Raw genomic sequence first — 23801 nt, 5'->3', positions numbered from 1 at the left:
AAACGTAATTCAGACTGCCTCGTCCCACCTTATGCTGTACCACTTTGGCAAAGGCTTTATCTGCGCCATTTGCCTTAATCACATATGAGAGTAATTCCTAATAAAAGGCATGTCGCTAATTGTTCGTCATCACAGATACTGTTTGCTATACAGCCACGACGCGCAACTGATTTTCAAAATTCGACTTCCTCTTTTGAAGAGGGAACTCACGACCCTCGGTTTACTAGACCAGTGCTTTACCACTGAGTTAAAGAGGCGCGGCCTGGCGGTACTTTTGCGTACTTCGTCCTTACGGTCGTCTGGATCATCAGACTTCAGCTGACAACATTTCATATTACCGACTAATATTTCCAGCTATTTCGACCCATTACTGCTTGGCTACACATCTGACACGTAACCGATGTCCTCTCCAAACAACAACACTTGCATTTCAGAACATGTCTTTCACACATGTCTACAAAATCACCTTCACCTTCAAATACAGTTTCCTTGCGACTGACAGAGACGTAGGCAAAGTTTAAAGTTGCTATTTCCATTACATCACGTTAATCAGGAAAACGGTAATTTACATCTGCAGCGGAACAAAACTCCGTTTCGCCCAGCGTGGGGCTCGAATCCACTACCCTGATATTAAGAGTCTCATGCTATACCGACTGAGCTAGCCAGGCTGCTTCGGCGAATACTTGCCGGGTAGCACGTCACACAGTACTCGTTTGGTTTGGATGGTCCCATACAGAATCTCTCCATGCTGTCTAATGTTTTCCTATCGTCACACTCGTCACGTACTTCACTTTTATTTCATAATCATTTCTAAGAGGTAAAGGAATTGCATGACATCCTGCAGAGCTAGTGGCGTCAAAATTAACACTCATACTTTATGTGACTCAAAAGGCGAACGAGTTACTTTCTGACTTTGTTTTAGATGTGCAAGTGCCAGTGAAAACTCGCGGTGACGGCACTCTGCCGACCATTTCGCTAGTTAACACCGGTATTGTTGTGTGTGTTTCAAGCTCAAGAGCATCTCCAAGCAGAAAATGGTCAACAGCAACATTCAGACGGTTTCGTACTGCTCAATTGCTGCATTAAAACGGTATGTTTCTTTTTCAGAACTGATAAAACACGAGCGTGACAGCATTCGAACCTGTAATCTTCAGATCAGAAGTCCGACGCCTTATCCACTAGGCCACACGGTCACTGACGATCATGTGCAACTTGTATATGACTCACCTCGAAACGCTCACAGCCCTGATGATTTGTGTTTTCGTTCTACACAGCCGCTGCCCCTTGCTATTTCCCACCCATTCGTTACATTCAACCTCTTACGTGACCGACCAAATATAGACTGGGAAACAAGACCACACACTTTGTGCATACGGAACCGAAGGAAGGGCGTCCCTCGCCGCATTTGCTACGATGACCATTTGCTACTTCTGCAGAAGCGGCGGCGGCGACTACGACGACGACGACGACGACGACGACCGGGAGAGGCTCTGACATATGTGAGAAATACATCTATAAAATGTAATTCAGACTGCCTCGTCCCACCTTATACTGTACCACTTTGGCAAAGGCTTTATCTGCGCCATTTGCCTTAATCACATTTGAGAGTAATTCCTAATAAAAGGCATGTCGCTTATTGTTCGTCATCACAGATACTGTTTGCTATACAGCCACGACGCGCAACTGATTTTCAAAATTCGACTTCCTCTTTTGAGGAGGGAACTCACGACCCTCGGTTTACTAGACCAGTGCTCTACCACTGAGCTAAAGAGGCGCGGCCTGGCGGTACTTTTGCGTACTTCGTCCTTACGGTCGTCTGGATCATCAGACTTCAGCTGACAACACTTCATATTACCGACTAATATTTGCAGCTATGGCGACCCATTACTGCTTGGCTACACATCTGACACGTAACCGATGTCCTCTCCAAACAACAACACTTGCATTTCAGAACATGTCTTTCACACATGTCTACAAAATCACCTTCACCTTCAAATACAGTTTCCTTGCGACTGAGAGAGACGTAGTCAAAGTTTAAAGTTGCTATTTCCATTACATCACGTTAATCAGAAAAACGGTAATTTACATCTGCAGCGGAACAAAATTCCGTTTCGCCCAGCGTAGGTCTCGAATCCACGACCCTGACATTAAGAGTCTCATGCTCTACCGACTGAGCTAGCCAGGCTGCTTCGGCGAATACTTGCTGGGTAGCACGTCACACAGTACTCGTTTGGGTTGGGTGGTCCCATACAGAATCTCTCCATGCTGCCTAATGTTTTCCTAACGTCACACTCGTCACGTACTTCACTTTTATTTCATAATCTTTTCTAAGAGGTAAAGGAATTGCATGAAATCCTGCAGAGCTAGTGGCGTCAAAATTAAAACTCATACTTGATGTGACTCAAAAGGCGAACGAGTTACTTTCTGACGTTGTTTTAGATGTGCAAGTGCCAGTGAAAACTGGCGGTGACGGCACTCTGCCGACCATTTCGCTAGTTAACACCGGTCTTGTTGTGTGTGTTTCAAGCTCAAGAGCATCTCCAAGCAGAAATTGGTCAACAGCAACATTCAGACGGTTTCGTACTGCTCAATTGCTACATTAAAACGGTATGTTTCTTTTTCAGAACTGATAATACACGAGCGTGACAGAATTCGAACCTGTAACCTTCAGCTCCGAAGTCCGACGCCTTATCCACTAGGCCACACGGTCACTGACGATCAAGTGCAACTTGTATATGACTCACCTCGAAACGCTCACAGCCCTGATGATTTGTGTTTTCTTTCTACACAGCCGCTGCCCCTTGCTATTTCCCACCCATTCGTTACATTCAACCTCTTACGTGACCGACCAAATATAGACTGGGAAACAAGACCACACACTTTGTGCATACGGAACCGAAGGAAGGGCGTCCCTCGCCGCATTTGCTACGATGGCCATTTGCTACTTCTGCAAAAGCGACGACGACGACGACGACGACGACGACGACGACGACGACGACGACGACGACGACGACGACGACCGGGAGAGGCTCTGACATATGTGAGAAATACATCTATAAAACGTAATTCAGACTGCCTCGTCCCACCTTATGCTGTACCACTTTGGCAAAGGCTTTATCAGCGCCATTTGCCTTAATCACATATGAGAGTAGTTCTTAATAAAAGGCAAGTCGCTAATTGTTCGTCATCACAGATACTGTTTGCTATACAGCCACGACGAGCAACTGATTTTCAAAATTCGACTTCCTCTTTTGAGAAGGGAACTCACGACCCTCGGTTTACTAGACCAGTGCTCTACCACTGAGCTAAAGAGGCGCGGCCTGGCGGTACTTTTGAGTACTTCGTGCTTACGGTTGTCTGGATCATCAGACTTCAGCTGACAACACTTCATATTACCGACTAATATTTGCAGCTATTTCGACCCATTACTGCTTGGCTACACATCTGACGCGTAACCGATGTCCTCTCCAAACAACAACACTTGCATTTCAGAACATGTCTTTCACACATGTCTAAAAAATCACCTTCACCTTCAAATACAGTATCCTTGCGACTAACAGAGATGTAGGCAAATTTTAAAGTTGCTATTTCCATTACATCACGTTAATCAGAAAAACGGTAATTTACATCTGCAGCGGAACAAAATTCCGTTTCGCCCAGCGTGGGGCTCGAATCCACGACCCTGATATTAAGAGTCTCATGCTCTACCGACTGAGCTAGCCAGGCTGCTTCGGCGAATACTTGCTGGGTAGCACGTCACACAGTACTCGTTTGGGTTGGGTGGTCCCATACAGAATCTCTCCATGCTGCCTAATGTTTTCCTAACGTCACACTCGTCACGTACTTCACTTTTATTTCATAATCTTTTCTAACAGGTAAAGGAATTGCATGACATCATGCAGAGCTAGTGGCTTCAAAATTAACACTCATACTTGATGTGACTCAAAAGGCGAACGAGTTACTTTCTGACGTTCTTTTAGATGTGCAAGTGCCAGTGAAAACTCACGGTGACGGCACCCTGCCGACCATTTCGCTAGTTAACACCGGTCTTGTTGTGTGTGTTTCAAGCTCAAGAGCATCTCCAAGCAGAAAATGGTCAACAGCAACATTCAGACGGTATCGTACTGCTCAATTGCTACATTAAAACGGTATGTTTCTTTTTCAGAACTGATAAAACACGAGCGTGACAGCATTCGAACCTGTAACCTTCAGCTCCGAAGGCCGACGCCTTTTCCACTAGGCCACACGGTCACTGACGTTTAAGTGCAACTTGTATATGACTCACCTCGAAACGCTCAGAGCCCTGATGATTTGTGTTTTCGTTCTACACAGCCGCTGCCCCTTGCTACCTACCACCCATTCGTTACATTCAACCTCTTACGTGACCGACCAAATATAGACTGGGAAACAAGACCACACACTTTGTGCATACGGAACCGAAGGCAGGGCGTCCCTCGCCGCATTTGCTACGATGGCCATTTGCTACCTCTGCAGAAGCGGCGGCGACGACGACGACGACGACGACGACGACGACGACGACGACCTGGAGAGGCTCTGACATATGTGAGAAATGTAATTCAGACTGCCTCGTCCCACCTTATGCTGTACCACTTTGGCAAAGGCTTTATCTGCGCCATTTGCCTTAATCACATATGAGAGTAAATCCTAATAAAAGGTACGTCGCTAATTGTTCGTCATCACAGATACTGTTTGCTATACAGCCACGACGCGCAACTGATTTTCAAAATTCGACTTCCTCTTTTGAGGAGTGAACTCACGACCCTTGGTTTACTAGACTAGTGCTCTACCACTGAGCTAAAGAGGCGCGGCCTGGCGGTACTTTTGCGTACTTCGTCCTTACGGTCGTCTGGATCATCAGACTTCAGTTGACAACACTTCATATTACCGACTAATATTTGCAGCTATTTCGACCCATTACTGCTTGGCTACACACCTGACACGTAACCGATGTCCTCTCCAAACAACAACACTTGCATTTCAGAACATGTCTTTCACACATGTCTACAAAATCACCATCACCTTCAAATACAGTTTCCTTGCGACTGACAGAAACGTAGTCAAAGTTTAAAGTTGCTATTTCCATTACATCACGTTAATCAGAAAAACGGTAATTTACATCTGCAGCGGAACAAAATTCCGTTTCGCCCAGCGTAGGGCTCGAACCCACGACCCTGATATTAAGAGTCTCATGCTCTACCGACTGAGCTAGCCAGGCTGCTTCGGCGAATACTTGCTGGGTAGCACGTCACACAGTACTCGTTTGGGTTGGGTGGTCCCATACAGAATCTCTCCATGCTGCCTAATGTTTTCCTAACGTCACACTCGTCACGTACTTCACTTTTATTTCATAATCTTTTCTAAGAGGTAAAGGAATTGCATGACATCCTGCAGAGCTAGTGGCGTCAAAATTAACACTCATACTTGATGTGACTCAAAAGGCAAACGAGTTACTTTCTGACGTTGTTTTAGATGTGCAAGTGCCAGTGAAAACTGGCGGTGACGGCACTCTGCCGACCATTTCGCTAGTTAACACCGGTCTTGTTGTGTGTGTTTCAAGCTCAAGAGCATCTCCAAGCAGAAAATGGTCAACAGCAACATTCAGACGGTTTCGTACTGCTCAATTGCTACATTGAAACAGTATGTTTCTTTTTCAGAAGTGATAAAACAAGAGCGTGACAGCATTCGAACCTGTAACCTTCAGCTCCGAAGTCCGACGCCTTATCCACTAGGCCACACGGTCACTGACGATCAAGTGCAACATGTATATGACTCACCTCGAAACGCTCACAGCCCTGATGATTTGTGTTTTCGTTCTATACAGCCGCTGCCCCTTGCTACTTACCACCCATTCGTTACATTCAACCTCTTACGTGACCGACCAAATATAGACTGGGAAACAAGACCACACACTTTGTGCATACGGAACCGAAGGCAGGGCGTCCCTCGCCGCATTTGCTACGATGGTCATTTGCTACTTCTGCAGAAGCGGCGGCGACGACGACGACGACCGGGAGAGGCTCTGACATATGTGAGAAATACATCTATAAAACGTAATTCAGACTGCCTCGTCCCACCTTATGCTGTAAAGCTTTGGCAAAGGCTTTATCTGCGCCATTTGCCTTAATCACATATGAGAGCAATTCCTAATAAAAGGCATGTCGCTAATTCTTCGTCATCACAGATACTGTTTGCTATACAGCCACGACGCGCAATTGATTTTCAAAATTCGACTTCCTCTTTTGAGGAGGGAACTCACGACCCTCGGTTTACTAGACCAGTGCTCAACCACTGAGTTAAAGAGGCGCGGCCTGGCGGTACCTTTGCGTACTTCGTCCTTACGGTCGTCTGGATCATCAGACTTCAGCTGACAACACTTCATATTACCGACTAATATTTGCAGCTATTTCGACCCATTACTGCTTGGCTACACATCTGACACGGAACCGATGTCCTCTCCAAACAACAACACTTGCATTTCAGAACATGTCTTTCACACATGTCTACAAAATCACCTTCACCTTCAAATACAGTTTCCTTGCGACTGACAGAGACGTAGGCAAAGTTTAAAGTTGCCTTTTCCATTACATCACGTTAATCAGAAAAACGGTAATTTACATCTGCAGCGGAACACAACTCCGTTTCGCCCAGCGTGGGGCTCGAATCCACGACCCTGATATTAAGAGTCTCATGCTATACCGACTGAGCTAGCCAGGCTGCTTCGGCGAATACTTGCCGGGTAGCACGTCACACAGTACTCGTTTGGGTTGAGTGGTCCCATACAGAATCTCTCCATGCTGCCTAATGTTTTCCTAACGTCACTCTCGTCACGTACTTTACTTTTATTTCATAATCTTTTCTAAGAGGTAAAGGAATTGCATGACATCCTGCAGAGCTAGTGGCGTCAAAATTAACACTCATACTTGATGTGACTCAAAAGGCGAACGAGTTACTTTCTGACTTTGTTTTAGATGTGCAAGGGCCAGTGAAAACTCGCGGTGACGGCACTCTGCCGACCATTTCGCTAGTTAACACCGGTCTTGTTGTGTGTGTTTCAAGCTCAAGAGCATCTCCAAGCAGAAAATGGTCAAAAGCAACATTCAGACGGTTTCGTACTGCTCAATTGCTACATTAAAACGGTATGTTTCTTTTTCAGAACTGATAAAACACGAGCGTGACAGCATTCGAACCTGTAACCTTCAGCTCCGAAGTCCGACGCCTTATCCACTAGCCCACACGGTCACTGACGATCAACTGCAATTTGTATATGACTCACCTCGAAACGCTCACAGCCCTGATGATTTGTGTTTTCGTTCTACACAGCCGCTGCCCCTTGCTATTTCCCACCCATTCGTTACATTCAACCTCTTACGTGACCGACCAAATATAGACTGGGAAACAAGACCACACACTTTGTGCATACGGAACCGAAGGCAGGGCGTCCCTCGCCGCAATTGCTACGATGGCCATTTGCTACTTCTGCAGAAGCGGCGACGACGACGACGACGACGACGACCGGGAGAGGCTCTGACATATGTGAGAAATACATCTATAAAATTTAATTCAGACTGCCTCGTCCCACCTTATGCTGTACCACTTTGGCAAAGGCTTTATCTGCGCCATTCGCCTTAATCACATATGAGAGTAGTTCTTAATAAAAGGCATGTCGCTAATTGTTCGTCATCACAGATACTGTTTGCTATACAGCCACGACGAGCAACTGATTTTCAAAATTCGACTTCCTCTTTTGAGGAGGGAACTCACGACCCTCGGTTTACTAGACCAGTGCTCTACCACTGAGCTAAAGAGGCGCGGCCTGGCGGTACTTTTGCGTACTTCTTCCTTATAGTCGTCTGGATCATCAGACTTCAGCTGACAACACTTCATATTACCGACTAATATTTGCAGCTATTTCGACCCATTACTGCTTGGCTACACATCTGAAGCGTAACCGATGTCCTCTCCAAACAACAACACTTGCATTTCAGAACATGTCTTTCACACATGTCTAAAAAATCACCTTCACCTTCAAATACAGTTTCCTTGCGACTGACAGAGACGTAGGCAAATTTTAAAGTTGCTATTTCCATTACATCACGTTAATCAGAAAAACGGTAATTTACATCTGCAGCGGAACAAAATTCCGTTTCGCCCAGCGTGGGGCTCGAATCCACGACCCTGATATTAAGAGTCTCATGCTCTACCGACTGAGCTAGCCAGGCTGCTTCGGCGAATACTTGCTGGGTAGCACGTCACACAGTACTCGTTTGGGTTGGGTGGTCCCATACAGAATCTCTCCATGCTGCCTAATGTTTTCCTAACGTCACACTCGTCACGTACTTCACTTTTATTTCATAATCTTTTCTAACAGGTAAAGGAATTGCATGACATCCTGCAGAGCTAGTGGCTTCAAAATTAACACTCATACTTGATGTGACTCAAAAGGCGAACGAGTTACTTTCTGACGTTGTTTTAGATGTGCAAGTGCCAGTGAAAACTCGCGGTGACGGCACTCTGCCGACCATTTCGCTAGTTAACACCGGTCTTGTTGTGTGTGTTTCAAGCTCAAGAGCATCTCCAAGCAGAAAATGGTCAACAGCAACATTCAGACGGTTTCTTACTGCTCAATTGCTACATTAAAACGGTATGTTTCTTTTTCAGAACTGATAAAACACGAGCGTGACAGCATTCGAACCTGTAACCTTCAGCTCCGAAGGCCGACGCCTTTTCCACTAGGCCACACGGTCACTGACGATCAAGCGCAACTTGTATATGACTCACCTCGAAACCCTCAGAGCCCTGATGATTTGTGTTTTCGTTCTACACAGCCGCTGCCCCTTGCTATTTCCCACCCATTCGTTACATTCAACCTCTTACGTGACCGACCAAATATAGACTGGGAAACAAGACCACACACTTTGTGCATACGGAACCGAAGGCAGGGCGTCCCTCGCCGCATTTGCTACGATGGCCATTTGCTACTTCTGCAGAAGCGGCGGCGGCGGCGACGACGACGACGACGACGACGACGACGGCGACGACGACCGGGAGAGGCACTGACATATATGAGAAATACATCTATAAAATGTAATTCAGACTGCCTCGTCCCACCTTATGCTCTACCACTTTGGCAAGGGCTTTATCTGCGCCATTCGCCTTAATCACATATGAGAATAATTCTTAATAAAAGGCATGTCGCTAATTGTTCGTCATCACAGATACTGTTTGCTGTACAGCCACGACGCGCAACTGATTTTCAAAATTCGACTTCCTCTTTTGAGAAGGGAACTCACGACCCTCGGTTTACTAGACCAGTGCTCTACCACTGAGCTAAAGAGGCGCGGCCTTGCGGTACTTTTGCATACTTCGTCCTTACGATCGTCTGGATCATCAGACTTCAGCTGACAACACTTCATATTACCGACTAATATTTGCAGCTATTTCGACCCATTACTGCTTGGCTACACATCTGACACGTAACCGATGTCCTCTCCAAACAACAACACTTGCATTTCAGAACATGTCTTTCACACATGTCTACAAAGTCACCTTCACCTTCAAATACAGTTTCCTTGCGACTGACAGAGACGTAGGCAAAGTTTAAAGTTGCTATTTCCATTACATCACGTTAATCAGAAAAACGGTAATTTATATCTGCAGCGGAACAAAGTTCCGTTTCGCCCAGCATAGGGCTCTAATCCACGACCCTGATATTAAGAGTCTCATGCTCTACCGCCTGAGATAGCCAGGCTGCTTCGGCGAATACTTGCTGGGTAGCACGTCACACAGTACTCGTTTGGGTTGGGTGGTCCCATACAGAATCTCTCCATGCTGCCTAATGTTTTCCTAACGTCACACTCGTCACGTACTTCACTTTTATTTCATAATCTTTTCTAAGAGGTAAAGGAATTGCATGACATCCTGCAGAGCTAGTGGCGTCAAAATTAACACTCATACTTGATGTGACTCAAAAGGCGAACGAGTTACTTTCTGACGTTGTTTTAGATGTGCAAGTGCCAGTGAAAACTCGCGGTGACGGCACTCTGCCGACCATTTCGCTAGTTAACACCGGTCTTGTTGTGTGTGTTTCAAGCTCAAGAGCATCTCCAAGCAGAAAATGGTCAACAGCAACATTCAGACGGTTTCGTACTGTTCAATTGCTACATTAAAACGGTATGTTTCTTTTTCAGAACTGATAAAACAAGAGCGTGACAGCATTCGAAATTGTAACCTTCAGCTCCGAAGTCCGACGCCTTATCCACTAGGCCACACGGTTACTGACGATCAAGTGCAACTTGTATATGACTCACCTCGAAACGCTCAGAGCCCTGATGATTTGTGTTTTCGTTCTACACAGCCGCTGCCCCTTGCTATTTCCCACCCATTCGTTACATTCAACCTCTTACGTGACCGACCAAATATAGACTGGGAAACAAGACCACACACTTTGTGCATACGGAACCGAAGGCAGGGCGTCCCTCGCCGCATTTGCTACGATGGCCATTTGCTACTTCTGCAGAAGCGGCGGCGACGACGACGACGACGACGACGACGACGACGACGACGACCGGGAGAGGCTCTGACATATGTGAGAAATACATCTATAAAATGTAATTCAGACTGCCTCGTCCCACCTTATGCTGTACTGCTTTGGCAAAGGCTTTATCTGCGACATTTGCCTTAATCACATATGAGAGTAATTCTTAATAAAAGGCATGTCGCTAATTGTTCGTCATCACAGATACTGTTTGCTATACAGCCATGGCGCGCAACTGATTTTCAAAATTCGACTTCCTCTTTTGAGGATGGAACTCACGACCCTTGGTTTACTAGACCAGTGCTCTACCACTGAGCTAAAGAGGCGCGGCCTGGCGGTACTTTTGCGTACTTCGTCCTTACGGTCGTCTGGATCATCAGACTTCAGCTGACAACACTTCATATTACCGACTAATATTTGCAGCTATTTCGACCCATTACTGCTTGGCTACACATCTGACACGTAACCGATGTCCTCTCCAAACAACAACACTTGCATTTCAGAACATGTCTTTCACACATGTCTACAAAATCACCTTCACCTTCAAATACAGTTTCCTTGCGACTGACAGAGACGTAGTCAAAGTTTAAAGTTGCTATTTCCATTACATCACGTTAATCAGAAAAACGGTAATTTAGATCTGCAGCGGAACAAAACTCCGTTTCGCCCAGTGTGGGGCTCGAATCCACGACCCTGATATTAAGAGTCTCATGCTCTACCGACTGAGCTAACCAGGGTGCTTCGGCGAATACTTGCTGGGTAGCACGTCACACAGTACACGCTTCGGTTGGGTGTTCCCACACAGAATCTCTCCATGCTGCCTAATGTTTTCCTAACGTCACACTCGTCACGTACTTCACTTTTATTTCATAATCTTTTCTAAGAGGTAAAGGAATTGCATGACATCCTGCAGAGCTTGTGGCGTCAAAATTAACACTCATACTTGATGTGACTCAAAAGGCGAACGAGTTACTTTCTGACGTTGTTTTAGATGTGCAAGTGCCAGTGGAATCTCGCGGTGACGGCACTCTGCCGACCATTTCGCTAGTTAACACCGGTCTTGTTGTGTGTGTTTCAAGCTCAAGAGCATCTCCAAGCAGAAAATGGTCAACAACAACATTCAGACGGTTTCGTACTGCTCAATTGCTACATTAAAAAGGTATGTTTATTTTTCAGAACTGATAAAACACGAGCGTGACAGCATTCGAACCAGTAATCTTCAGATCCGAATTCCTACGCCTTATCCATTAGGCCACACGGTCACTGACGATCAAGTGCAACTTGTATATGACTCACCTCGAAACGCTCACGGCCCTGATGATTTGTGTTTTCGTTCTACACAGCCGCAGCCCCTTGCTATTTCCCACCCATTCGTTACATTCAACCTCTTACGTGACCGACCAAATATAGACTGGGAAACAAGACCACACACTTTGTGCATACGGAACCGAAGGCAGGGCGTCCCTCGCCGCAATTGCTACGATGGCCATTTGCTACTTCTGCAGAAGCGGCGACGACGACGACGACGACGACGACCGGGAGAGGCTCTGACATATGTGAGAAATACATCTATAAAATGTAATTCAGACTGCCTCGTCCCACCTTATGCTGTACCACTTTGGCAAAGGCTTTATCTGCGCCATTCGCCTTATTCACATATGAGAGTAATTCTTACTATAAGGCATGTCGCTAATTGTTCGTCATCACAGATACTGTTTGCTATACAGCCACGACGCGCAACTGATTTTCAAAATTCGACTTCCTCTTTTGAGGAGGGAACTCACGACCCTCGGTTTACTAGACCAGTGCTCTACCACTGAGCTAAAGAGGCGCGGCCTGGCGGTACTTTTGCGTACTTCGTCCTTACGGTCGTCTGGATCATCAGACTTCAGCTGACAACACTTCATATTACCGACTAATATTTGCAGCTATGGCGACCCATTACTGCTTGGCTACACATCTGACACGTAACCGATGTCCTCTCCAAACAACAACACTTGCATTTCAGAACATGTCTTTCACACATGTCTACAAAATCACCTTCACCTTCAAATACAGTTTCCTTGCGACTGACAGAGACGTAGGCAAAGTTTAAAGTTGCTATTTCCATTACATCACGTTAATCAGAAAAACGGTAATTTATATCTGCAGCGGAACAAAGTTCCGTTTCGCCCAGCATAGGGCTCTAATCCACGACCCTGATATTAAGAGTCTCATGCTCTACCGCCTGAGATAGCCAGGCTGCTTCGGCGAATACTTGCTGGGTAGCAAGTCACACAGTACTCGTTTGGGTTGGGTGGTCCCATACAGAATCTCTCCATGCTGCCTAATGTTTTCCTAACGTCACACTCGTCACGTACTTCACTTTTATTTCATAATCTTTTCTAAGAGGTAAAGGAATTGCATGACATCCTGCAGAGCTAGTGGCGTCAAAATTAACACTCATACTTGATGTGACTCAAAAGGCGAACGAGTTACTTTCTGACGTTGTTTTAGATGTGCAAGTGCCAGTGAAAACTCGCGGTGACGGCACTCTGCCGACCATTTCGATAGTTAACACCGGTCTTGTTGTGTGTGTTTCAAGCTCAAGAGCATCTCCAAGCAGAAAATGGTCAACAGCAACATTCAGACGGTTTCGTACTGTTCAATTGCTACATTAAAACGGTATGTTTCTTTTTCAGAACTGATAAAACAAGAGCGTGACAGCATTCGAACCTGTAACCTTCAGCTCCGAAGTCCGACGCCTTATCCACTAGGCCACACGGTTACTGACGATCAAGTGCAACTTGTATATGACTCACCTCGAAACGCTCAGAGCCCTGATGATTTGTGTTTTCGTTCTACACAGCCGCTGCCCCTTGCTATTTCCCACCCATTCGTTACATTCAACCTCTTACGTGACCGACCAAATATAGACTGGGAAACAAGACCACACACTTTTTGCATACGGAACCGAAGGCAGGGCGTCCCTCGCCGCATTTGCTACGATGGCCATTTGCTACTTCTGCAGAAGCGGCGGCGACGACGACGACGACGACGACGACGACGACGACGACCGGGAGAGGCTCTGACATATGTGAGAAATACATCTATAAAATGTAATTCAGACTGCCTCGTCCCACCTTATGCTGTACTGCTTTGGCAAAGGCTTTATCTGCGACATTTGCCTTAATCACATATGAGAGTAATTCTTAATAAAAGGCATGTCGCTAATTGTTCGTCATCACAGATACTGTTTGCTATACAGCCACGGCGCGCAACTGATTTTCAAAATTCGACTTCCTCTTTTGAGGATGGAACTCACGACCCTTGGTTTACTAGACCAGTGCTCTACCACTGAGCTAAAGAGGCGCGGCCTGGCGGTACTTTTGCGTACTTCGTCCTTACGGTCGTCTGGATCATCAGACTTCAGCTGACAACACTTCATATTACCGACTAATATTTGCAGCTATGGCGACCCATTACTGCTTGGCTACACATCTGACACGTAACCGATGTCCTCTCTAAACAACAACACTAGCATTTCAGAACATGTCTTTCACACATGTCTACAAAATCACCTTCACCTTCAAATACAGTTTCCTTGCGACTGACAGAGACGTAGGCAAAGTTTAAAGTTGCTATTTCCATTACATCACGTTAATCAGAAAAACGGTAATTTACATCTGCAGCGGAACAAAACTCCGTTTCGCCCAGCGTGGGGCTCGAATCCACGACCCTGATATTAAGAGTCTCGTGCTATACCGACTGAGCTAGCCAGGCTGCTTCGGCGAATACTTGCCGGGTAGCACATCACACAGTACTCGTTTGGGTTGCGTGGTCCCATACAGAATCTCTCCATGCTGCCTAATGTTTTCCTAACGTCACACTCGTCACGTACTTCACTTTTATTTCATAATCTTTTCTAAGAGGTAAAGGAATTGCATGACATCCTGCAGAGCTAGTGGCGTCAAAATTAACACTCATACTTGATGTGACTCAAAAGGCGAACGAGTTACTTTCTGACTTTGTTTTAGGTGTGCAAGTGCCAGTGAAAACTCGCGGTGACGGCACTCTGCCGACCATTTCGCTAGTTAACACCGGTCTTGTTGTGTGTGTTTCAAGCTCAAGAGCATCTCCAAGCAGAAAATGGTCAACAGCAACATTCAGACAGTTTCGTACTGCTCAATTGCTACATTAAAACGGTATGTTTCTTTTTCAGAACTGATAAAAAAAGAGCGTGACAGCATTCGAACCTGTAACATCCAGCTCCGAAGTCCGACGCCTTATCTACTAGGCCACACGGTCACTGACGATCAAGTGCAACTTGTATATGACTCACCTCGAAACGCTCACAGCCCTGATGATTTGTGTTTTCGTTCTACACAGCCGCTGCCCTTGCTATTTCCCACCCATTCGTTACATTCAACCTCTTACGTGACCGACCAAATATAGACTGGGAAACAAGACCACACACTTCGTGCATACGGAATCAATGGCAGGGCGTCCCTCGCTGCATTTGCTACGATGGCCATTTGCTACTTCTGCAGAAGCGGCGTCGACGACGACGACGACCGCGAGAGGCTTTGACATATGTGAGAAATACATCTATAAAATGTAATTCAGAGTGCCTCGCCCCACCTCATGCCGTACCGCTTTGGCAAAGGCTTTATCTGCGCCATTCGCCTTAATCACATCTGAGAGTAATTCTTAATAAAAGGCATGTCGCTAATTGTTCGTCATGACAGATACTGTTTGCTATACGGCCACGACGCGCAACTGATTTCCAAAATTCGACTTCCTCCTTTGTGGATGGAGCTCACGACCATTGATTTACTAGACCAATGCTCTACCACTGAGCCAAAGAGGCGCGGCCTAGCGGTACGTTTGCGTAGTTCGTCCTTACGGTCGTCTGGATCATCAGACTTCAGCTGACAACACTTCATATTACCGACTAATATTTGCAGCTATGGCGACCCATTACTGCTTGGCTACACATCTGACACGTAACCGATGTCCTCTCCAAACAACAACACTTGCATTTCAGAACATGTCTTTCACACATGTCTACAAAATCACCTTCACTTTCAAATACAGTTTCCTTGCGACTGACAGACACATAGGCAAAGTTTAAAGTTGCTATTTCCATTACATCACGTTGATCAGAAAAACGGTAATTTACATCTGCAGCGGAACAAAATTCCGTTCCGCCCAGCGTGGGGCTCGAACCCACGACCCTGAGATTAAGAGCCTCATGCACCACCGACTGAGCTAGCCAGGCAGCTTCGGTGAATACTTGCCGGGTAGCACGTCACACAGTACTCGTTTGGGTTGGATGGTCCCATACAGAATCTCTCCAATCTGCCTAATGTTTTCGTAACGTCACACTCGTCACGTACTTCACTTTTATTTCATAATCATTTCTGAGAGGCAAAGGAATTGCATGACAACCTGCAGAGCTTGTGGCGTCAAAATTAACACTCATACTTGATGTGACTCAAAAGGCGAACGAGTTACTTTCTGACGTTGTTTTAGATGTGCAAGTGCCAGTGAAAACTCGCGGTGACGGCACTCTGTCGACCATTTCGCTAGTTAACACCGGTCTTGTTGTGTGTGTTTCAAGGTCAAGAGCATCTCCGAGCAGAACATGGTCCACAGCAACATTCAGACGGTTTCGTACTGCTCAATCGCTACATTAAAACGGTATGTTTCTTTTTCAGAACTAGAGAAACACGTGCGTGTCATCATTCGAACCTGTAATCTTCAGATCCGAAGTCAGACGCCGTATCCATTTTTTTCTATTTATTTTTTTTTCTTCAATCTCTACTGTGAACATTTAAATCGATTTCAAACGTCCAACCACCAGGCTGCAGATGGCTCAAATGATACACGAAACTCTTTCAGAACCGGCTACTTGGTTTTTGTGCTTACCTGGAGGGCTGGAAATGCGCGGAACAGCCGCCGGCATTCCGGTAGTCGCCACACTTTTGCACAAAACGCAAGGGCTCGTCCGGGATATGAACCCGGGACCTCCTGCACCCGAAGCAGGAATCATACCCCCCTTTCTTTTTTTTTTTCTTTGTAGCGGAGCAAAATTCCGATCCGCCCATCGTGGGGCTCGAACCCACGACCGTGAGATTAAGAGCCTCATGCTCTACCGACTTTTTTTTTATAATAGTAGAGATTTTTTTTATGTATACATGCCGAAAAGAGGCGTCAGGGCAAGGCGGCCAGGGGTCGAAACCCGAGGCCTGACCGCGATGTCCCGTTCTCCTCCTCCAGGCACAACCAACTAACTTGCTTCTTGTTAATTATTTATTTAATTAATGTGTTTTAGTGCGCTTCCACTGTTGTTATGTAGTGAAGTATAAAAAAAAATTTACTCCTAGAAATTATAATATTTCTTCGTGAAACATCTGTGTCCCGTGACTGGCTTGTGTACATGTCCTTTGACGTGTTGGCGCTTCGCAGTTATGCAAAAGTATTGTTTCCGGAGCGGAAGTAAGCCAATGTAGAACGTCTCTCAAGTTGGAGGTACAGTGCAGATAAGAAAGTTTTGGAACAATTGGTTATACTTTGGACGTTGTTTCAAATGATAATGTTGGTCCTGAAGATACAAAATGAAGGCGCTGAGATCTGCATGATTTTTGGTAACAATGTAGTATGCACATTGTCCTAGGAGCCAGGCGTAACTATTATTCTTCGCGGCGGGGAACAATCGCCAATCCGGATGTAGCACATCTTCCACAGTGATCGTATTTTCCGACGTCCTGTTAATAATCGACAGCTTTTTCCTCGTCCAGTTCCAGATGACGACATTCTCTCAGCAAACGAACGTGTGAGCCAGGGTATCTATAAGCTGACAACGGGTACAGTATGGCGTAGGGCGCAGTTTAATTTGATTCAGCTTTTCGCCTGTGATGATCTTTTCATTGATAATATCATACCATACCGACGCTACGTCCAACGGCAGAATTGGGTTGCTGATGTTAGCCCATATACGTTGCCACATTTTTCCCGGATGTTTTGTTTCAATCGGATGTCGGTGCTGCCGCTTCGCTAGTTGAGTGTAAAGGGTTGAGGTAGTAAAATGTTGGGGCGACTGAGGCAGGTAGCTGATTTCCGTGTAATAGACGCGGACGTATCCCAACTGTTCACTGATGCGCCCAACATGGATTGGTGGCCGCATATCCTTAGGTAGTAAGGAGGTGAATAGGCTCTTCGATAGTCCAGTGTGATTACAGCGAAGTATTTTGGACGTTCTATTTATGAAGACTGCAAGACACTGTGAGCGTACATCCTTGATGCCTAACCGGCCTGCGTGGCGAGCCAGTGTTAACGTGTGAAGTGGAGTTTTGAAGATATTGCCTCTCCAGACAAACCAATACATGGCAACAAGCAGCTTGTGAGCGACGTCATCGGGTATTGGCAACACAGCGGCGATGTGATAGATTTTACTAAGAACAAACATATTTATAAACTGCGCTCGTTGGAGACGATTGAGGGATCTAGACTTATGCTCCTGGAGCGTTGCTCGAACTGTGTTGAGTATAAGTTGCCAGTTCGTCCTGGTCATTTCACGCGGGTCCGGCAGCAGAGTCATTCCAAGTTGCTTAATCTTATCAACACGTTGCAACCAAGATGATACCATATATTCATCAAATGGACCGAGAGGAAGAATTTTAGATTTGTGGGTATTGATCAACGCACCGGAGGAATGCGTGTACTGTGTGGTCAGGCGGCGCACCGTCTCAATATCGTCCGTCGTATTCACAATGACGCTAATGTCATCAGCATATGCATGGCAAACCGTTTTAACATTAAAGACCGTGAGGCCGGCGAGTTGTGCATGCAGATTAAATAACAGCGGCTCAACCGCGATGGCAAACAACGACATCGAGAGAGGGCAGCCTTGGCGAACAGATTGTTTGATGGGCACACGAGTAGTGAGTTGACCATTAACCTTTATTCTAGACGTTGTTCCAACGATGCATTGCTGTAAAAGCTGAAGGAACTGATGACTGAACCCCATTTTGTGCATGACGTTTGTTAAAAACTTGTGGCTAATCCTATCAAAGGCCTTTTCAAAATCTAAAACCATAATTCCTAGTTGACATTTACAGAGCCATGTTAAATGTAGGACGTCCCTGTAGGCACATAAAACATTCGTCATGGATCGACCTGTACCGACGCTTGTCTGGTACGGACCAATAACTTTCGAGAGAAGGGGTTTCAGCCGATGATGTAATAGACGAGTCAAGATTTTAAAATCAGTGTTCAACAATGTAATGGGTCGATAATCGTGCAAAGAACGGCTGCGCGCTATTTTGGGAATCAATACGACCAAGCCTTCAGTAAAGTCTATTGGAAAGGGGTCACCATTCAGCAATTCATTGTACATAGTTGTTAATTCATCACCAATAAGGTCCCAGAAGCGGATGTAAAATTCAGCAGGGAGACCGTCTAATCCCGCCGCTTTGTGTCGTGGTGATCCTGTTATGACAACCTTGAGGTCTTCATTTGTAACATTTTCCAGAAGGTCAACATTGTCGTCAGCAGTAACTGTCGTTGCAATGGGAGATAAAATAATTTCTTCCATTAATGAGTCGGTTTCCGGCTCTGCATAAAGGTTCGTATAGTATGCGACAACATGAGTTTTGATGTCGTTCTGCGTGTTGTACTCCCGTCCTCGGTCGTCTCGAAGATTGTGGAGTAGCTTCTGCCTTCCACGATTAGCTTCCCTGATAATGTGGAAAATTGAAGGCCTTTCGTGCATAATATCAGTCCCAGTCCGCACTCTTACTTTAGGACCATCCAGTGACCGCCGCATCAGAGTTGTAATTTTGGCTTTAATGCGTTTGATTTGAAGGTTGTGGCTGATGATCCGTGCGGGATCACCGTACAACTCGCGCAAGCAAGAGAAATAAAACTCTAATGTTCGCTTCCTCCAGTATGCTGTGTCCCGGGCATATTGGACCACACATTTCTTGAATTGCGGCTTTACGAATTCGGTCCACCAGACTACACGTCTTGCGTATCTTGCTTGATTGCGCATACACTTGTCCCAAGTGCGTGTGAGAGCTTGTCGCAGTTCGACGTCGTCGAGGAGAGAGAGATTGAGCTGCCATACACCACGACCCAAAAATGTCGTTTGCTTAGCAGAGTTGACTGTTATATGGAAGGCACAGTGATCAGAAAAATTTACCGGCCATATCTCACAGTCAATTACATTGTGCATTAGTCCTTTGGTGACATACATTCTGTCTAATCGACTTGCTGAACTATGGCACACGTAGGTGTACGCCAGAGCCTGTGGACGAAGATAGGTCCAGATATCTATCAGACCTAAACCATCAGTTAAAACTTTTAAGTCGTCACAAAAATTAAAATTTGGGCACTGGTCCTCGCGGCGTAACACACAATTAAAATCCCCGCCTAAAAGTATATTATGTCTGACGTTAGTGAAGAGGCGTACTATGTCCTCTCTGTAAAATTCGCGCCTGTCGCGTCGACCGTCAGACCCAGTTGGGGCATAGATATTTACTAAAAGCAACCCGTTTAGTTTTGCCGTGATCCCGCGCCCAGTTTCGAGTAAGGTGTCTAGTTCACACTGAATGCCGGCTTTATACAGGATAGCTGTACCACATTCATCGCCTATGTTCACAATGGCTTCATAGCTGGGAATATCTTCTACCTTAGTGGAAACAACTTCTTGTAACATAGCTATGTCGACGTCTGCTGCGTACAAGTAATGACGCAAGCTCTTCCATTTAACGTCTGAGACAATTCTATTGACATTAATCGTTGCAATCTTGTACGCTTGTGTCATCCCTAAGTCTGCTAGTCTCGTTCCACGTCCTCAGACCACGAAGTGGTCGTCGCAGGTATATCGGGGGCCGTCGTTTCCATTGGTTCACCTGTACGGGCATCGACATGCCTGGAACCATCATCTTCTTGCGGCTTGGATGTACCGTTCCCCTCTGTGTTGGGCAACAACACTACAGAGGAATTCTTCTTGAGGTATTTCTGGGTTCTCAACAGCTTGCTTTCCAACTCGTCTAGTTCCTCTTGTCTTTGTTTCCGAGCAGCACGTTTAGATCTGACGGCCGGTTGTTTGAAGCTGGCGTTGCCAGCAGTTGTCGGACCACCGACGGATACGTTTTCGACGCCGATGGCGGAGCCTTTCACCTTACCGGAAGGTGAACCATGTATCACAGTCGGTGTTTTCGTGGGAGTAGGAACAATAGACGTCAACTGCTGACGACTTTGGTGCTGAGCTGGCGTTTTCTCCCCTTCAAGTCGCACTTGGCTCGCAGGCGTGGGGTCTGGTATGTGATCAGTCTGACGATCGCGAGGATCGGCGATATTTTGACTACTATCGGCAGCGGAGGCCGCAGGCTGCACCGCTGTGGCGGTGTCAGCCGGGCCGGTTGCGGGCGCGGCAGCCAGTGTGGTCGGCCGCTGCGAAGCAGGCAAGTCTGCCAACGTCTGCGCGTACGTCAACTTGTCTTCCGTCTCGGTGCCCCCCGCACCAAGGAGAGGTCGAAATTCGCGGCGAGGGGATTTAATGCGTGGACATCCTGCTTTTATATGATCAGGGGACCCACAAATAACGCAAGTACGTGGTTGTCATCGTAAACAACGAGGGCTTTAAATCCACGCACAGTTACAAAGAACGGTATATGGCGATGCAAATCAATCTTGACATTACGGACACCATTGTCGACATTGAAGTGCCTGTTCCCCTGCCACTTCTCGCCATAGATATGAAGGACTTTGTCATACGGTTCAAGCGTTCGTTTGATGTTCTCGAATTCCATTTCGAAAGGTAAGTTAAAGACGCGGACAGTTCTCAAACCTAACCCAGCATAACTGATCCCCACTTTCAAAACTTCTCCTTTCGAGGTACGAAAATTAGAAGACCCTTCCGTTGTAGTCATAATCCCATGACACACCTCGTCATTTTTAAGACCAACGTACAGAGCGTTAGCTAGAAAATCATACTGCAAACCATTAACATCACCGTCTCGCAAACCTAATTGGTCGAAAAGCCAGTTGTCAATATCGAGTACATTAGGTCGTTCACAACCGAAAGGGAACTCAACTTTAAGATTGCACTTGCGGTATCTAGCCTCCATTATAAGGCGGATTTATCGTTACTTACAAACACTGAGAAGCTGTAAACAACAGCGAGCACGCGCGCGGCGAGGGCTGCAACACGTACACAAAACTCACGTCCGACCGCTACGGCGACACGGCCGCGACTGTGTCCATTAGGCCACACGGTCACTGACGACCAAGTGCAACTTGGATATGACTCATCTCGAAACGCTCACACCCCTGATGATTTGTGGTTTCGTTCTACACAGCCGCTGCCCCTTGCTCTTTCCCACCCATTCGTTACATTCAACCTCTTACGTGACCGACCAAATATAGACTGGGAAACAAGACCACACACTTTGTGCATTCGGAATCGAAGGCAGGGCGTCCCTCGCCGCATTTGCTACGATGGCCATTTGCTACTTCTGCAGAAGCGGTGGCGACGACGACGACGACGACGACGACGACGACGACCGCGAGAGGCTCTGACATATGTGAGAAATACATCTATAAAATGTAATTCAGACTGCCTCGTCCCACCGTATGCTGTACCGCTTTGGCAAAGGCTTTATCTGCGCCATTCGCCTTAATCACATCTGAGAGAAATTCTTAATATAAGGCATGTCGCTAATTGTTCGCCATCACAGATACTGTTTGCTATACGGCCACAACGCGCAACTGATTTCCAAAATTCGACTTCCTCCTTTGAGGATGGAACTCACGCCCCTTGGTTTACTAGACCAGTGCTCTACCACTGAGCTAAAGAGGCGCGGCCTAGCGGTATTTTTGCGTACTTCGTCCTTACGGTCGTCTGGATCATCAGACTTCAGCTGACAACACTTCATATTACCGACTAATATTTGCAGCTATGGCGACCCATTACTGCTTGGCTACACATCTGACACGTAACCGATGTGTTCTCCAAACAACAACACTTGCATTTCCGAACATGTCTTTCACACATGTCCACAAAATCACCTTCACCTTCAAATACAGTTTCCTTGCGACTGACAGAGACGTAGGCAAAGTTTAAAGTTGCTATTTCCATTACTTCACGTTAATCAGGAAAACGGTAATTTACATCTGCAGCGGAACAAAATTCCGTTTCGCCCAGCGTGGGGCTCGAATCCACGACCCTGAGATTAAGAGTCTCATGCTCTACCGACTGAGCTAGCCAGGCTGCTTCGGTAAATACTTGCCGAGTTGCACGTCACACAGTACTCGTTTGGGTTGGGTGGTCCCATACAGAATCTCTCCATGCTGCCTAATGTTTTCCTATCGTCACACTCGTCACGTACTTCACTTTTATTTCATAATCATTTCTGAGACGTAAGGAATTGCATGACATCCTGCAGAGCTAGTGGCGTCAAAATTAACACTCACACTTGATGTGACTCAAAAGGCGAACGAGTTACTTTCTGACGTTGTTTTAGATGTGCAAGTGCCAGTGAAAACTCGCGGTGACGGCACTCTGCCTACCATTTCGTTAGTTAACACCGGTCTTGTTGTGTGTGTTTTAAGCTCAAGAGCATCTCCAAGCAGAAAATGGTCAACAGCAACATTCAGACGGTTTCGTACTGCTCAATTGCTACATTAAAACGGTATGTTTCTTTTTCAGAACTGGAAAAAAACGAGCGTGACAACATTCGAACCTGTAATCATCAGATCCGAAGTCCGACGCCTTATCCATTAGGCCACATGGTCACTGACGACCAACTATATCATGTATACGACTCGTCTCGAAACGCTCACACCCCTGAGGATTTGTGTTTTCGTTTTACACAGCCGCTGCCCCTTGCTCTTTCCCACCCATTCGATACATTCAACCTCTTACGAGACCGACCAAATATAGACTGAGAAACAAGTCCACACACTTTGTGCATTCGGAATCGAAGGCAGGGCGTCCCTCGCCGCATTTGCTACGATGGCCATTTGCTACTGCTGCAGAAGCGGCGGCGACGACGACGACGACCGCGAGAGGCTCTAAGGTATGTGAGAAATACATCTATAAAATGTAATTCAGACTGCCTCGTCCCACGTTATGCTGTACCGCTTTGGCAAAGGCTTTATCTGCGCCATTGGCCTTAATCACATCTGAGAGTAATTCTTAATAAAAGGCATGTCGCTAATTGTTCGTCATCACAGATACTGTTTGCTATACGGCCAC

General features: G+C 46.3%; 8 non-coding genes across 8 annotated transcripts; all 8 read right to left on the bottom strand.

The window, feature by feature from the left end:
• Positions 1–2112: 2112 nt before the first annotated feature.
• On the bottom strand, positions 2113–2185 carry Trnak-cuu (transfer RNA lysine (anticodon CUU)). The gene has a single exon. It is a non-coding gene; the product is annotated as a tRNA-Lys (tRNA).
• Positions 2186–3653: 1468 nt separating this feature from the next.
• Positions 3654–3726, bottom strand: Trnak-cuu (transfer RNA lysine (anticodon CUU)). The gene has a single exon. It is a non-coding gene; the product is annotated as a tRNA-Lys (tRNA).
• A 1437-nt stretch (positions 3727–5163) lies between these two features.
• Positions 5164–5236, bottom strand: Trnak-cuu (transfer RNA lysine (anticodon CUU)). The gene has a single exon. It is a non-coding gene; the product is annotated as a tRNA-Lys (tRNA).
• A 1426-nt stretch (positions 5237–6662) lies between these two features.
• On the bottom strand, positions 6663–6735 carry Trnak-cuu (transfer RNA lysine (anticodon CUU)). The gene has a single exon. It is a non-coding gene; the product is annotated as a tRNA-Lys (tRNA).
• Positions 6736–8167: 1432 nt separating this feature from the next.
• Trnak-cuu (transfer RNA lysine (anticodon CUU)) lies at positions 8168–8240 on the bottom strand. Its single transcript has one exon. It is a non-coding gene; the product is annotated as a tRNA-Lys (tRNA).
• A 2979-nt stretch (positions 8241–11219) lies between these two features.
• Trnak-cuu (transfer RNA lysine (anticodon CUU)) lies at positions 11220–11292 on the bottom strand. Its single transcript has one exon. It is a non-coding gene; the product is annotated as a tRNA-Lys (tRNA).
• A 4450-nt stretch (positions 11293–15742) lies between these two features.
• Trnak-cuu (transfer RNA lysine (anticodon CUU)) lies at positions 15743–15815 on the bottom strand. Its single transcript has one exon. It is a non-coding gene; the product is annotated as a tRNA-Lys (tRNA).
• A 6926-nt stretch (positions 15816–22741) lies between these two features.
• Positions 22742–22814, bottom strand: Trnak-cuu (transfer RNA lysine (anticodon CUU)). The gene has a single exon. It is a non-coding gene; the product is annotated as a tRNA-Lys (tRNA).
• Positions 22815–23801: the final 987 nt, after the last annotated feature.

This window comes from Schistocerca gregaria, chromosome 7, assembly GCF_023897955.1.
Source record: "Schistocerca gregaria isolate iqSchGreg1 chromosome 7, iqSchGreg1.2, whole genome shotgun sequence".
NCBI lineage: Eukaryota > Metazoa > Arthropoda > Insecta > Orthoptera > Acrididae > Schistocerca > Schistocerca gregaria.
Note: the sequence above shows the minus strand (reverse complement) of the source record. Positions and strands in the feature narration are given on the sequence as shown.